Genomic DNA, 12,258 nt, shown 5'->3' on the forward strand with positions numbered 1-12,258 from the left:
ATGTGTTGCACGTGTTTTGTTTTGGGGTAGTGGTTGCTTTGGATGTCTCTGCTGCTTAGGCAGATTTTTATTTAGAGACTCCGAGTATGTTTTTGTGTGTTTATTTGTTTGGTTTGTTGTCGTGGTAGGTCTATGTGAGACTGGAATTATAGTGAGTGTGGTTTCCTTTTCCTCCTGACTGGTTATGCCAGTACTGAGTTGAGAGAGCTTAGCCTCCAGTTTGGCTATATGGTTGCATTTCTCACATGTGTTGGAATTTGTTTGGAGGAGGAGAGGGTTGTCTGTGTACATGAGGCAGTCGTAACATTGCCTCAAGATTCCCAGATTCACCAGCTGGACCAGAGAGGAGATTGACAACTGACCTTTGGACATGCTAGAATAGTACTGGGAATTCCTTTATAATTGAAAAAAAGGGCCAATGGGGAACAAGGTACTCAAGGGGAGTTTGTGAGGGTATAGTGCTTTTAATTTTTTAGTGCTGACTTAGTGAGCAAGTGCCAGGTAACTTAAATGCAATGTGTTACAGGTAACTTAAATGCAAAAATGACAAACAGTATCCCCTTTGTGTAGGCAGAAAACTGTGTTGCTGTTTACAGAGGAGGTAGCTGACATCGAGAATGGTGTGTCCAATGACTTCTAAGCTGAATTCAACCTGTTTGCATAGTGCACCACGGGTCTATATCAAAATTTTGAAGAAGTAAAATGTCGAACGTTAAAACATCGAACTCACAACATCGAATGATGAAAATAGCTAAGCCCCGGAACATTGAAATCTTACCTAGGGCAAGATTTTGGTGGGCCATTCCATGGCTTTGCTATTTCCTCCACTGTGGTGCGAGAGTTACGGACCTTAGGGTTAGGGTGCAGGTTAAGGTAAGTGGATAGACAGTAATGTACGTATGGTGTAGTGTAGGGCTGGGTTTTGTTAACTGTATGTGTGTGTATTAATTGCTTTGTTTGCGTATCATTTTGTAGGGCATGTGTGCGATAGTTACAGACCTTAGGGTTAGGGTGTGGGTTAAGGTAAGTGGATAGTTAGTAATGTATGTATGGTTTAGAGTGGGGTTATGCTTTGTTAACTGTATGTGTGTGGTTTATTTATTTTGGTGTGCTTGTGTTGTGTGTATGTTTCTCGGAACAGCAATTTTTTTCCCTGGGAAAAAAACGCTATGTTTTCAATATTCGAAATTCCAAGTTTGAACATATGGTGTTGGATATTTTGGAATTTTGAATATATGATATAGACCAGTGCACCGCAGTGCTGAGCATATCCTTGCAGGGGAGTGTGTGCTCTCAATTCTAATCCTTGTTTAGCTAAGGAGAGTGAGTTTCAGCATTTTTGCATGGCACACTGCCATGCTGAGTATGGAAGTCTGTAGGGATGTGTACACTGACTGCTAAGCTTTGTTTAATTATGAGGCGCTCATTTGCATGGTGCACCACAGTGCTGACTGTATCTAAAATCCAGTGATGCATTAATTAGTTTTGACCCCTGTTTAACTTAAACTAGTGCCATTAAATTATGTTAATGATATACTAGGGGGGTGGAATGCATCATAGGTAGCCAATCACACAGTCAGCACCTACAGCAGAGCACTATAAAGTATGTATACACCCTACAATCTGATTTTCTCCCATACTCTGCACCATTGGAGTACAGACTTGGGAATTTTAACTGACAGAATGGTAGGGGCTGCTGCAGGTCTGATACATCTGAATGTGCTAGATGCTGAAGTCAGTGCTGCTGCTGCTGCTGCTGCTGACAATAGGCCTAGACAGAGAAGGAGAAGAGTGTTCAGGCCCAGGGTAACCTTCCAGGAGCTACATGAGCTGTTGATTGTAGAGGGCTACAGGGTGGACAGGGACAGGGACATGCTACAAGAACTCACTGAGCTCTGCCACCCTCAACTCAGACCCAGAGCCAACAGAGGGGAACCCATCCCAGTGGAAACAATGGTATGTGTAGCCCTCAGAATACTAGCTACAGGTACTTTCCAAAGATGAACTGGGGACAAGATGGGGGTCTCACAGGCATCTGCTTCCAGGGTACTCCACCAGTTCCAGGATGCCATGCTACCGCATACCAGTGAGCATATTAATTTTCCCCTCACCCCTGAGGTGAGAGCCAGTAATATGCAAAACTTCTACCATATAGCACATTACCCTTAGGTACTGGGTACCATAGATTGCACTCATATACACATCAAGTCACCACCCGATGAGGAGGGTAGAATCTACGTCAACTGCAAGGGTTATCACTCCATCAACTGCCAGGTTGTGTGCAGTTCCCTGTAGATTATCATGAATGTGTATGCTTGCAGCCCTGGAGTTATCACAACTCCCATATATGGCACACATCACACGCGTACCACATGTTTGTTAGGAGGGATATCCTACATGGCCATTTAGTAGGGGATGCTGGCTATGCACTGAAACTGTTGATGATGACACCCATCAGAAATGCACACACACACACACACTGAAGAATGCCATAATGAGGCACACACACAAACTAGGAACATTATAGAGCACACGTTTGGGCTTCTGAAATCATGGTTTTGTTGTCCTGATATATCTGGTGGAGCCCTTGCAGTACTGTCCAGCCACATCTGCCCATATGTTCACAGTATGTGCCATGGTACACAATAAAATCCTGGGAAAACAGCTGCAGCAGAATCAGCAAAAGGAAGAGATACACAGCCCCCATCGGTGCCTATGTCACCACAGCCAAAGTCACAAGAGACTTGGAGGAGGAACCCCCTGATGATGTCCCTGTAGTCAGAAGTAGGCATGCCCAGTATGCCCTGGCTTTGGTTGAGAGCCAATGCATAGCACATTCTCTGACAACCTAGGGCCCTAGGGACTGACACCTTACACTTACTCACATACTTATAGTAAAATCATTAATGCCAGACAACCCACACAACCTGTAGTTATCCATGTATTGGCTGTGTACCACTTGCATCACACAGAGTCAGCCCTAAACTACAGTCCTGTCAACTGCTGCATCCATAAGGTAAGTCTCTAACCTACTCACTACCTGTAAAAATTACTATAATATGGGATCATATGTATGGATCTCCTGCACTTATGTAAGGAAATATAGTGGGCTATGTGGACAGAAGTATACAGGTACCCAGTCAAATAGTACATGCTCACTAATATTCACTAGGCCTCATGGTTGGAATATGCACATCAGTCAAGGGAGATGTGGTCACATGATATTTGGACTACTGCCTATCCCAGCAGATCATGTGCTGTTGTTCCCCCACCACCAACACAGCAATGTTCTCATATAACTGCTTTAACAGTAAGTTAGCAGTGGTATATCAGCAGAACAGGCAATCTCAGGGCTGTAACATAAAACTCGATCACACATCGTATGTCACACGTAACACAGGAATAACAACGTACATATTTATGCTGTTGATTATGTGATGAATGACTCCTCTCTGTCTGGCAGCCTGTGTGGCTCAGTAGACTAGGGAAGTTAGCATGGGTAATGAAATGTGCAGTCCCGTAACAGACTCGATAAAGGCTGTCCCACAAAACGTCACCAAGTCAGCAAAATCAGACTCTTCAGTCCAAGATATAATGCCACAAAAGTTTAATACACGATAAAAGTTGAACATAGGTTAAGCGCTTTCATTTCCAAGTAAAACGGAAACTTCTTCAGAACAAAGCAGTACATCATATAACACACCTATATATATCATCCATTAAATTGATTGATTGATTTATCAGATCCAATTAATCAGTCGTACAATTTAAATTTTAAAGTAACATGATGTTAACATGAAGTTAGCATGGGTGATGGTGTTGCTGCTTCTAATCTGGAAATAGGCGCATCTTTTGCATGTGATGTACTATTATGTTGGTGTGTTCACAGACTGTCAAGCCATGTGTGGTGTAGCATTATGAACCTGATTCACATATTAAGTACAACATACAGCTGGGGAATGTCATGGACATTTTGAGTGACATGCAGTACTGCAGAAACAGGGACTGAAGTCAATGTCTGTAACATATCTCTCAACCTCTTAGTGCAATAAATATGTTCAAAGCACGACAAAATGGGGGGACAATGGCCCACAGGTAGGGGCATATGTTAAATACTGCTCTCATAAATGTAACCAGTTGCTAAAATAACAGGGTATGTTTCAATAGATATTTTTCTGAAGGATTTGAAGTCAGATACTGAAAGGTATGTCACTATTTAGTGACTTCAGTCCTAAGTTCATCCAAGTGATTTGCCAGAAAACCACAAATTTTATGAGGAACAGACCAAAACTAGGACCCAAAACTCTGGACATTCTGAGAAACTTTGGACAGTTGAGAAGTTAGTCTGTAATACACAAAATCCTGGACTGTAGTACAGGTATGTGTGGCCTGGAGTCACTTTATAAGTACTGGCAGTCAAACTAGGCATCATACCTTTCAAATGTATAGATTTTTGCCTCATATTTTTGGTCCATTTTTATAAAATTGTGGTTTTCTGGCAAATTAGTGACAAATCATTAAAGACTGAAGTTAGAAAATAATGACAGACATTCGGGTTTCAGACTTCATACCCTTCAGAAAATTCATGCATGCAGAACCTGTTATTCTATCAACTTTCTAAGTTTGTAAGAGCAATATTTAAAAACCATCCCTATTTTTAAACCTCTGTCCCACTTTTATTTATGGTTTTGTCCAGATTTCTTGCTGAAAGAGGTAGAGATGTATGCTGGGCATGCCAAATCACTTAGTTAAAATGAGTGCAATTCTGTTACCCCATCATTAGAAAGACCTGTAATGTATAGCTATGTCTATACATACAGACATATACATATCTGTCTGTCACTATCTCTCTCTCACATACATAGTACATCTATTGCTATGTAGTGTGAAATATATTCCGATAAATATAGCTATATATATCACATTGATGCATAGACTCTCCCCGTATATCTACACAACACATATGCACACAAACACACACACACACACAGCTACATTATATATATATATATATATATATATATATATATATATATATATATATATATATATATATATATATATATATATATATATATATATATATATATATATATATATATATATATATATATATATATATATATATATATATATATATATATATATATATATACATATATATATATATATATATATATATATATATATATATATATACCTGTTAATTGCATAAATATGTGTGTGAATGTCTGTATTGTCCTACATACCCCAATAATAGTGAGTGACTCTGCACTATCACACATCCATACTGTTGGTCAAATTATCAAAAGTAAGGGCGCAACAGTAGATAATCCAATTACCTAAAGACCCCTGTGCCTGCAGATGTCACCATGTAGAGAGATGCAGGTGAGCAGGTGGTATAAATGCATAATGTTGTTAACTCATGCATGGAGAAGGCACATTTTTCCTGCCCATGAGTTTGCCTAACTGCAAGCAGCCACATATGACCATACTGGTAAATATACACACATAGCTAGGATAATAACAATTATCCCACTGCTAGGATACTAGATGCAGATAACAGTATGAAGCAATATTACTCTGCAGACCACAGATGCTGTTTAACACAAGCCTAATTTATGTAATGCACAAGTACTGTGCCTGTAATCACATTTACAACAGACTCAACCTGTGGTGAGTGCAATAAGTACAGTGATCTATACTGAATAAAATTAGGTAGGCAGGAGTTCTAATCTCACCCAGGCTACTGTGTGTGTGTGTGTGTGTGTGTGTGTGTGTGTGTGTGTGTGTGTGTGTGTGTGTGTGTGTGTGTGTGTGTGTGTGTGTGTGTACCCCTGCAAAACAACTGCTATGCCCTCATGGGCTATCCACCTATAATGGTTATGCACTTTTTGGCCCTGCAACTTGCTGATGGCTTCTACACTGCCCTCTTCCATAAGGCCTGATTATGTCACCCACCTTAAGACTACCAGCTGAAAGTTTAGTATCAAGATTTAAGCCGTGGTGCATGCAATAAATGCTGTGATCTATGGTGCGTAAGACTAGATAGGTAAAGAGTCTGATCTCTCTCCAGACTACTTAGTGTGCATGTGTGTATACCCCTGCTAAACAACTGCCATGCCATCATGTGCTATCCACCTGCAATGGTTATGCACTTTTTGGCCCTGTAACTTGCTGCTGGCTTCCACACTGCCCTCTTCTGCAAGGCCTGATGATTTTATCTACCTTAAGACTACCAGATGACAACTGACTATCAAAACTTAAGCCATGGCATGTGCAAATAATACTGTGATCTATAGTGTGTAAGACTAGATAGGTATGGGGTTCTAATCTCAATCAAGGCTACTTGGTGCCTGTGTGTGTCCTGATGGCATAAATACAATATTCTTGGTAACATAGAAATAGGTAGTGTTTTGCAGTATTTTATTTGCAGCATGTGATGTGGACCTCCAAAGGACTGACCACAACAAGGCCTGCTGATGTCAGCAAGCATAATATGTCCTGAACTGATAGTATTAGCAGACATAAGGTACGTTGTGTGCATCATGTACTGTGATCTGTAGTGTGTACCATTACATAGGAACGTGTTCTCATCTACATGCAGTCAGCGTGCACTACGTGTGTGCTTTGGCATGTCCTGTATACAGCGATTGGAAGTGGTGCTAGCCTCAATGTAGCCATGGTTGTGTGTGAGCCTGTTAGAGCATTATACATCATGTTATGGAACCATAGGATGTTTGAACTTCACTGGCATAATGGACTTACAACCATAACAGTCATAGACATCTTTATACCCATAGTTACAGGATCAGCACATATTGCCCAAGTCCAAGAGGGACACAGGCAGATGCCTTTTGTTGAGATAATGGTCATGCAGCCAATCATATGGATGGCATGTGGTGAAGTGTACTGAGGTGCTCTGTGTGCCATTAGGCAGGGTTCTGTTTCAAGAGTGTGTTTAAGTCTGCTAGACTAATCTCTCCCACAAGCATGTAGTACCAACATCACATACAAGGTTAATGTACTTACAGTGGGTTATCCGTCTATTATGCCTCCTACAGATAAGCAGCATATGCAGTAAAGCAAGGTTGCACATTGTCCCATATGCAAAGCACAGACCACCTCTGCGTTGTCTATATGCCACAGGTGACAATGACACTCATTGCAGACTATCCCCATTGAACACATACTGGAGACATGAAGTGATCTTGTGAGGGACCACACTGCTGTGTGCAATTGCCAGTACAGTTTGGAAAGGTGCATCACCAAATGGCCATTGCATTCAGATATTGGTATGCTGAGGGAAGAGTACTTGGAAGTTATAAGCATGTCACTTACAGCTGACTGTGGTGTCATCTATGTCATATGATTCCTGCCATACCACTGTAGAGACAGTGTGATCTGAGGCACATTAGGTGTAAACCTGTGTGGCCAGGTCTGTGTGCCCAGTCCGTTCACCCCTGAGTATGTATATCACATGTTGCGACTGATGTGCTACTTACCAGGTACATAAGTCTAACTGATAGAATTAATACTACATATATATATATATATATATATATATATATATATATATATATATATATATATATATATATATATATATATAGATATGGAGTTTATTGCCATTACTATGTCAACAGGCATGTTTTGCAATACCCTCTCACAGGATATTGACATACCACAGAGACTGTATGAGTGCTCACAATTTGCAGGTATCAGCCAATGTTGTTAGTCACAGTCAGTCAGTAGTCATGTTTATTGAGGCTGAATGTATTCCAAGCAGTAGAGGACCAAGGACTGTGCACTGTTGAGAACTGCTGCTGTCAAATCTGCAATTGGAGGTGTATGTCCCTATGTTGCATATGTGTGTCAGCAATTTACAACTTAGTGACTCTACAATTATAGTATCATCGATGCCTAAGTGGGTGCTTGGTAAATGTTGCCTGAGTAGGGGATAAAGTCAGATGGCTTGGCTGAGTCAAGGCAGTCGCATGCCCTGATGTACCCTCACCCAGGTCCATGGTGACTGCCTCAGAAATGTCCACCATGTGTAACAGTCATGCTCCCCCTGTCACACATCCAAACTGTGTGCAGTCAACTGTGTGTAGAACACATATATGTGTGCTGATCAGCTCCATGATGATCGCCCCTACAGCCATACAGATATGGATACTCAGACAAAGAGGTATATAGTTATGTTGGTCATTGAATGCACCACCTCTGTGCAAGGGTATAACAATTGTCATTCTTCACTCAGCTGGTATGCAGCCAGTAGTGTCAGTGGGATTGCAATAGTGTCCTAATGGTGTTAGTAATCCTTGTTAGATCATATGTGGTATGCAGAGTGGAATGTTAGCATGTGGAATAAATGCTGCGTGTCTTCCAATGAGAGGCCAGTTACTAACTGCTCTGTAAATATGGAAGCTATGGGACACATTGTAGGAATATCATTTGTCACATGTGGTGGGGACAAGGGAATGTAGTTGAAGCAGACAGTGTGAGTGTACAGGTTAGGTATGAGTCCTGATCCATCATACGTGTCATCATGATGTATGAGGTCACTGACAATTTGGGCCTGTCCTTTGAGGTCACACATGCAACTACACTGTCCATTGTGGATCTGCTTTGCATAGGTAGCTACTTTTGTCACTTACTGTGCCTACTCAGCATCACAACGACACTATGTGCTTCTTTTAGCTGAGGAGGTAGTGCTTCCATGTTTGGGGGGAGCAACCTCATCCCAACTGTTACACAACACTGTCCACCTGTTATTCTACATCCTGCTAATGGCAGTTGTCCACCAGTCAGGTTTGCTGAGCCATAATGAGCCTATGTCCTTCCTGTCATGGACAGCCAAGATCATGCTCTTGTAATGCTGCTGACATAATGCACAGGTGAAGAGCTCTGTATACTTGCCTGTGCCATCTGAAGAGGGAGGTGCAGACACGCTATATCAGTCATCTTACAGGAGGTAATAAATGGCTGTCTTGACATATATGTCTGTATTGTCTGCAAGGGGATTCAACATGTTGATAGTTCTAAGGAGACTGATCTGTGGTCAGATCCACCAGGGAGGACCTCACACCGGGGGGGGGCTCTACTGGTCACCCATACTGGTAAAATCATGATGCCTTATGTTTGTTCCACATGTGGGAATGTCACGACACTGCTGCAGGGCATTGTAGGTAAGGACATGGACCATCCTTTGGGCTAGTGAACTGCAGCATCACTAAGCAACACAATGTGTACATATTACATATCTCTAATGTGTTTGTCTGTGCTCTGTATAGGCACCTTGCATGACTCTATTCCTGCAACATGCTGGAAGTAACTGCAATACTTACTTACACAGAGGACAACTAGCAGGTAGTGCCAAGCGGTATTCCCAGATCCCTGAGTTATGTCACCTGAAATGCCATGATAGGAGTTAGTATGGACATGAGCACTGACACTGTCATACACCTAGTGACACTGGATCAAACACTGCTACTTTTTCTCAAGGCCAGATCATGCCTACAAACTGCAACTGGTTGAGCCCTTTGCAATGGATGTTGGACATATGTCTCACTCCACCAACCATGGCCTGACAAGGTGTGTGACAATATCAGGCCAGCAGGCCTTGCTGAAAACTGTGTATGCCATGTACAGTGTGTTATGTCAACTGGTGGATAGGCAAGTGCCTGACAGTCATACTCTGGGAAGATAGCAGAGGGAGACCTTCACTGCAATGATGCCAGTCACCAGTGGGGTTCACCACCCTCCATTATTGGTGCCCCCCATCTACCTATTTCCTCTCTACAGCCACAGCCACTGTCAGTGACCTCTTACTGAGTACATTAGTAGGTAATTGATATTGGGAGCTGTCACAGACTTACACACAGAACCAACAGTTATCCAGGATGGTCTAAGACACAGTCAGTTGTACTTTGAGCCACTGACAAAGAATAACTGCAAACGACTGCGCAATTCTATCCTGTGGGACATCATCCACCCCCTGAAAAATATTGTAGTGTCCACACACTGCACACATTTGAGCCATTACACATGGAGTTATGGACACAGAGAGTAATGTAAACTTTGAATGTCACTGAATGATAAGATGTGGGGATGCAGTCACTGTTGTACACCCCACACTGACAGGTTTGGGATGTGAATGCCAGACTGTTACTGCTATACTGAATGTAGCTGTCATCACACCTATCATTGTGTGCAATGGCACCCTTGCTATGTCACTGCACAGGCATATTGCACAACTGAAGCAGCCACACAGGTTCCATGGTACAACAATACACCCCATAGATAACATGTCCCATGGAGTCCATGTCATGATTGTACTTGTGTAGTCTGTCCCCTAAATGCTTTGGAGGGGATGAGTCCGGCTCCATACAGGGAAGTGTCAGATTGCATTGTTTACCTCCCACATATCAATGAAAGGGCTAACACATGTCTCAACTGTTCTATATGCCTACAACATTACTGTTGTATACATAGTACATGCTGGAGAGACAAGTATGCAACAAAGACAGTATGCCATACATGAAAAAGCCCCCCATGCATGTGAAGCACACATCTGCTGTGACTCAGCATATACAGGTTATAACATGGGATGCAGCACATGACTATCTGAACAGGACACATGATATTTGTAGATGGGTCATTTCCATCACCACAGCTTGTAGCTGCAAGAGTTCCCAAAACCCTGGTGACACTTACCAAGGGTATTAGACCTGTTCACAGATTAGGGATGCACAAGTACACTGAATGCTGCCATTGTCTGTGTTAGCATGTTTTACATATATGAACCTATGGAGCCATACACTTATAGTCCTGTACCTTGCTGAAGACATATTTCTGCTGTGCTGACATGCCATCCTGTGCTGCTTTATTGCCACTGTGTATCCACAGGTTACCCCAACAAACTCCTGAAAAAGAAACATAAACAGGTCCGTGACACACCTGTCATCATGTAACTATACAGCCATTACAACATCATACAACATATGGTACACAAAAGTATTTTGTGTACTCTTAAAATGCCAGCATACAGTATCTGTCATTAACCAATACAAGTGGCATGGCAAAACAACACTGCATTACACAAGTACATGTTAACTAATATAGTCTACCCTGTGCATCAGACACATAGCATCATTTCCCTGCATCGATGGCAAGGATGACAGGGATGCGGTAAAGGTATCATCACTTGCACAGGGTATTGTGTGGAGGTGCAGGCGGCCTAGGCTGACCCAAACAGTTGAGAGCATGTGTGTGAGTCAGGAAGGTAAGCAGGTAAAATGGACCATGGAAAGGTGCCGTGTGTGTCTGTAGGTCACCTGCATTTGACAGTGGTGTGTCAGCATTTGTGTATACATGGTCAAGCCCTGTGCTAGCCCTACATGTTTGCATATTGGACAGCTTTGAACCATACATGGTAGAGATGACAGTTCACCATCTCTGGCCCCAAACACGGGAACTGGCTCTGCCAGAGTTGCACTGGTTTCTCCATGCTCAAGGGTCAGAATCAGTGCTAGTACCTGACAGTGACTGCTGTCTGCTGGTACTGTGTCCCCAACAGGAATGCCCAGGACCACGAGCCCATGGACTGCCACATCATGGTGTGGACAGCACATGCCCCTCTGTAGTGCTAGATATACTGCCACTATGGGATTGTGATTGTGCAAGGCCACATGGACTCTCAGCAGATGGGGCTGCTGACCTTCATCCACAAGTCTGACGCTCAACTCCAGCCACATGTTCCAGGACAGACAATTTGTTGTCCAAGACAGACATTGTCTCAGCCCACCTTCTGTCCACTGCATCACTCAACCAATCCAGGGTGCCCCCAGTGAGGTGGAGGCAGTCATTGAGAAACTGTGTGACCCCTGATGTGACACCTGCAATAGGTGATGAATGGACAGCAGGCCTCCTACAAGCATCCCTGTCAATCCTCCTGTGTGGGACCTCATCAGCTCTTTGGCTATGGCCAGCATCTACACTCACTAGAGCCATAGTTGCCCCACTTTCCTGTTCAATGTCCCCACCCTCTGACTGTCCAATATCTGTGGCCTCTGGGGACTGGGTATGTGTGGGCAAACTGACTGTGAGTAGTGCCAATAGAGACAGAAGAGGGATGTCTACCTCTGGGACAGATTCAGTCCCCAAAACCCCCACCTGTGCCTCACTGTGGCCACCATCATCATCAGAGTCGAAGGAGACAGTGACATCAGGTTATGTAGGGGACAGAGACCAACC

The sequence above is a fragment of the Protopterus annectens genome, chromosome 5.part1 (genome assembly GCF_019279795.1).
Source record: "Protopterus annectens isolate FY-2018-M chromosome 5.part1, PAN1.0, whole genome shotgun sequence".
Classification (NCBI taxonomy): domain Eukaryota; kingdom Metazoa; phylum Chordata; order Ceratodontiformes; family Protopteridae; genus Protopterus; species Protopterus annectens.